We start from the raw sequence: 5,348 nt of genomic DNA, 5'->3' as shown, positions 1-5,348 counted from the left end.
TACTGATGTCCTGGATGGTTGTGTTGTTTGCTGAGTCAGTCTTCCAGATCAGAGGAGCAACATGTAAAGCCTGAAGGTTTTACAGGCAGCATTGTCTTGGCAGGAGCCTTGCGAGCGCCAGCAGACACAACCACTGCGGGCACAAGAGGAGACCTCCGAGAAGTGGGCAGCTTGGGCGTCTGCTCAGCAGGTCTTGGCTGAGCTTGTTCCCTTGGTCTTTAATAGCCTTTGCTATTCAAGTGAGAATAGCAGTGAGAGCGAGTGAGTCAGGAGGAGAAGGTAACACCTGAGAATTTTAACAAGATAATAAACAATGCTTGGGCCAGAGAGGAGGCTATTAGCAATGACTGCCCCATTGACAGGAACCTCCTAAAAGAATACAAATCAGTAGAACTTCAAGGACTGACAGTGGGAACATCCTGCTACAAAGAAGGGTGTGAAGGGAAGGCCCCAACTCAGTCAGCAGTGATCAAAGGGAACTTCTGGCCCCAGAAGGCCCTGAAAAACTGCACATTTGCCCACGCAGAGTCACTGGGGGAAAGGTAATTCCAACAGCGGGAGATAGTGACCCCCGACTCAACTGAGGGATGAAAGGGCTGACCCCCATCCCACTCCTCTTGAGCATGCGCAGTGAATTAAAATCACACTGTACCTTTAAACTTAAGCGGCGGAGATAGAGACCCATGGAAGAAGGGGGTGCCCAGCCAGGTCAATGATTATGTATTAGAGAGGTGCGGTGTGTTAACTTCCATGTATGAATGTCAGAAAGGAACTATGGCAGGTGTGCACGCTTGGAGGAATCATCCCCCGTTCGTTACATTTACATGAATGTTAATAATGGGAGATAAACTAACTGACTGACCCACAACTGTGTATTACTGACAGCTGCTTCCAGTTGGTTCTTTGACTCAAGGCTTACCTGGCCCACATCACTGTTGGATCCTGCGGAGATGAGCGTGCCGTTCTCGTCCTTCAGGAAGCTGCTATGAGACCAATAGGCTAGATCAGAAGCAAAGCTTTTCCTGTGCCCTGGATTCCTAGGGTCATCTACGCTTGTGCTGTCGGTGTTCACAGAAATCACACACCTACTTCCTGCATCCCTCTCTCTCTGTGTATTAACATTACAATTGTAGTATCAAACTACCAGCGATCGGGCTGTCACTAATAAGTCGTGGTCTAGTCTGGGTTTAAACCAAGTTCAACGCAAGGCACACCACACCCATGGCTGCTGTGGGATAAGCCTGCTCTTGAGCCATGCCGGGTGATGCACAGCCCAGGAGTGAGTGACCTGAACCAACAGGCACATCAGGAACCGTCACCTGCATTTTTCCCTCTGCCTCACGTATGGGTCACCCACACAGCACAGTGCATTGGAAAACGCTTTTTATTTGAGGAACAGCTGTAATTCAGAAGGAACCGCAGAACATTTCTCTCCGAGCATCTCAAAGGCACTCATTATCGTGACTGCTTTGGTGAGAACAGCATTCCTGCGATGGAAACCTGCAAGTTTTGCACAGAAGACAAAAGTACCAACAACATAAGAAACAAATGCTATCTTACGACGAGAAATTCTATTCTTTCATTGCATTTTCCGACTGGCCTAGGCTAAGAGGTTACAAGCATTGCCTAACAACTCACAAGAGGCTATGGGTTGGCTTCTGCCTGGAGCTTGCTTCTTCCCCACCAGAAGCTATTTATGGTTGGTTACATGGGAAGGGATGAATTGCAGCAAATAAATGGAGTGCGCTGACAACCCTGAGAGTCATCTTCCATGAGAAGGGGTTCTGATGGGGGATTAAACTACTTAGTTATCTGCGGCCTTATTTGCACGCCGGGCATGCCCTTATAGTACGATCTGCCCAAGGTCTTGGTCTTTTCTCATGGCAAAAGGACAGCAGAGAAGGGCAGTAACTGACCTTCATTGCCCTCAAGGCCAAATATACCCGAACTGGGGTTGATTTGGCCACACCACCTGTAGGAAACTCATCTGACAGCTACTGGCCTCTTTCCTGCTCTTTATCGTTCTGCCTATTTTTAAGTAAAAGAGGCAGAAACAAAGCAGAAATGTGTCAGCAAGTGGGAAGAGATCACTATTTGATCACACAATCAAGTCTAGCAAGATGTGTACACCAATAGCTTGATGGTAATCATTGTTTTAGTTTCAGCTCTCTTAAATTCTCTAAACAGATTTACCATAATATAAATATATGTATTTTGCATAACAAACATTATCATAACAGAAAAACTCTCTCTCAACTGGGTTTCTGCTCATTTCCTACCCATAACTCTCTAACTTTGGCCAACACACGACTGCTGAAAGGTGCCCTTGGATCCACATTTCCTGCATTAGCTGGTTTTGTTACTGTTGAGAATGGCTTTGGTCTTGCAGCTGTAAAGCACGAGGGAAAAACGATCAGCCTTGTGCAATCAAAGCGATGGTGAGTTGTGCGTTATGTTCCCCCCCTAAAAATTACCTTCTCTTGGTCCGGACGAAGGCAGATGGTAAGGCTTGGCTCTCTCTACAGCCAGCTGCCTCTGACCTCTAGGAAGGGTCTTGCCGTGCTGGGCTGAGAGAGAATTTCTGGCAACTGCTCTCTGTCTCCAGCGAGGAGCACGATCATTCTGGTGAACAAAAAGCGTAAAGCAAGAAGTTTCACCCTGTATATTTAGCCAAGTGGAAGGAAGACTAGAATAATAGCAGAACCTACAACTTTAAGTTAAAACCATGCCGGCACCCTGCAGAACCTCATTCTGACACGCTTGTCAGCACCCACAAGTTTCACGCGGCTGACAAAACAGCAGCCTTTCCCTTGTTTTTCCTGAAACGCCACTGCCCCAGGTGACTGAATCTCCAGGGCAGCGGCGGGTTACGTTGGACAAAAGGAAGTGAGGATTAAAATGAGGAAGAGAAAGCTACCTACACACCCCTTCCCCCGGGATGGAAGCTTTCAAATGCAGGACCTAAACCTTCCGGAACCACCCCACAAGTTTGCTTCCCTGGAGAACTATGGTTCCGGAAAGCAGCAAATGGATCACAGAACCACAACAGAAGTTCACATAACACAGAATTTGACCTGGCTACTTTGAGACTCAGAAGTTAGGTAAGAATTTCTGTCCTAAAAGTGGTAAAACAAAAGCTGTGGAATTGCAGACCTCACGCTATAACCTGAGGAAATAATAAAAAGAACAACCCATGATGCAAACGTTGCCTGTGGGTTGGCACCCAGAGTTGCGTGCGAGATACCAGCGATGACATACAACACACTCTTCATTCCACAGTGACCCAAACAACTTCCAATCTTCTGAACGCTACATAACGTACGTCGCTGAATATCTGAATGGTAAGAGTGGCTGACAGGAGATACTTATTTAATCCTCAGACACAAACAAACTGTTCGAAGTGGAGTCAACAACAGCCTGGAACACAGAATTTCCAACTGCACGGGGTAGCTTTGGAGTAGTGACACATTCTGTTCAACTTTTAGGTTCAGCTGTAACGTAAGGTGCAGAGGCTTATTGCAAGTATTTCAAAGAAGGGTGTGATAAAGAAAGCAGGATTCTTACTGAGCGCTGTTAAACCGGTCAGTAACCCCTGAGAGAAACTGGCACACTTGGCAGGACTTTTACGCTTACCATGAGATGAACGTTCATCGCCTGGTTCAGCTGTGGTGCTGCCATACAGTTGGCACGCTGCAGGTGCCGGGCTAAAAGAATCTCATGAATCCGTAAAAATTTCTCCAAACACTTCTATGAGAAATAACACATTTTAAAACATATCTGATGACCCTGCCTCTTCTCTTGGCAAAGAAGGGATTCAGATTTTCCTCTTGCCCACACTTACTTGTTCAGAGTCTGTGAAAGGCAGCCTCAGGAAGTCTCCCACTAGTCCCATCCCCCGACAGATGTCATACATGTCTTTTAATAGCTCTTCCTCCTTTAACTGAGCGGTGTCTTCCTGCAGCAGAGCCCAAGCCTCCGCCATGCACCTGTAGTTAATTTTTTGAGATGTAAAGGCGTATTAATAGTATAACTAAAAAGATGCCCCACAGTTATTGTGCTCAGAGTTTAAAGGAAATTTAGGGGATTGTGATTTCTAGTGTTTGTTCTCCACCTTTCACAGTATTTCAATGCCAAAATGGTGGCATATATTTCTTTACCTATTGGACAACAGCACAGTGAGGAAAAGCCGCTCTTCACGACTGCTTGAGAATGGTGGCTTCATCACCTGCATGTATCTGAGGGCTCGCCTGTGCTCTCCTTGGCACATGAGGGACCAAAGAATTCTCATGTGTTGCCACGACACAGGTTTGATTGTAGCTGGGTGAAAGAGCAGGGCCAGGGAGTTCTGCCGAAGGTGGAGATAAGGTTTACTAAGATCACAGAATCCCAGGTTGGAAAGGACCTCAGCGATCATCTAGCCCAACCTTTCTGGGAAGAGCCCAGTCTAGACAAGATGGCCCAGCACCCTGCCCAGACGACTCTTGACGGTGTAGGGCTGTGAAAGTTATCACTGCAGCCGGCTCAGAGATGTGCTCAGAGCATCACTGGATGTGCAAACCCAGAGATGCACATCTCATTATTGCAAGGTAATGAAAGACACCAGAGGAGTTTTAACTGTCGATCCGGACAAGGGAAGACAGAAGCTATTGCTTTAAGAGCTCGTAGGTGTAGGAACCTATTAGACACAGAGAGGGCAAAGTGCACAGGCAGATCATAGACTCGTAGAATCATTTAGGTTGGAAAAGGCCCCTAAGATCATCGAGCCCTGTGGGAGACTCTAGCCCGGGAACGGCTAGCAGAAAGCGGGCATTGAAGTAGAAGGACAGGCTCAGGGTCGGAGCGACCTTGGGCCCAGCTGTTGTTGACTGGTAAAGGAGTGTGAGAAACAAGTAACTGCTAATTGCAAGGCTGAACACAAGAGATAAGCATGGGAGGAGTTGGCATCTACCTCCCAGCCAATGATGAGCTGTGCTTTTGCAATATGTATGAGCTAATTAACGAACGGTATAAAAGATATTTGCTAATTGCCAATAAACGAGACTTGATGATCATCATCGGATGGTGCCTGTCTCCCGCTGGTTTTCCGTCAAATGGTGACCCTGACGCGATACCACGGACGGTCCAGCGTAGGGTTCGGGTCCTGCAAGCAGAGGGACGGCAAAACAGACAGCGCAGCTGGTCTGCGTACCCTGGGCGACCACATAGGTGGGCTCAGTCTGCGTGCCCTGGGCGACCACATAGGTGGGCTCAGCCGATACGTGCTGCCGAGACCTTGGGAGCTGCAACGGCGCCGACGAGCACAATGGAGAGGCAAGCAGCATATGATTTCTTTACATCTCTTTTAGAGA

At 47.5% G+C, this 5,348-nt stretch overlaps 1 long non-coding RNA gene across 1 annotated transcript; it reads right to left on the bottom strand.

Moving 5' to 3' along the window:
- Positions 1-2,074: 2,074 nt before the first annotated feature.
- LOC135311430 (uncharacterized) lies at positions 2,075-3,713 on the bottom strand. The gene is made up of 3 exons (XR_010371065.1): positions 3,634-3,713; positions 2,475-2,622; positions 2,075-2,389 (listed from the first exon to the last, which is right to left on the bottom strand). It is a non-coding gene; the product is annotated as an uncharacterized LOC135311430 (long non-coding RNA).
- Between the last annotated feature and the right edge of the window lie 1,635 nt (positions 3,714-5,348).

Source organism: Phalacrocorax carbo, unplaced genomic scaffold (assembly GCF_963921805.1).
Source record: "Phalacrocorax carbo unplaced genomic scaffold, bPhaCar2.1 SCAFFOLD_84, whole genome shotgun sequence".
NCBI lineage: Eukaryota > Metazoa > Chordata > Aves > Suliformes > Phalacrocoracidae > Phalacrocorax > Phalacrocorax carbo.
The sequence above is the reverse complement of the archived record's forward strand: the minus strand, read 5'-3'. Positions and strand labels throughout refer to the sequence as shown.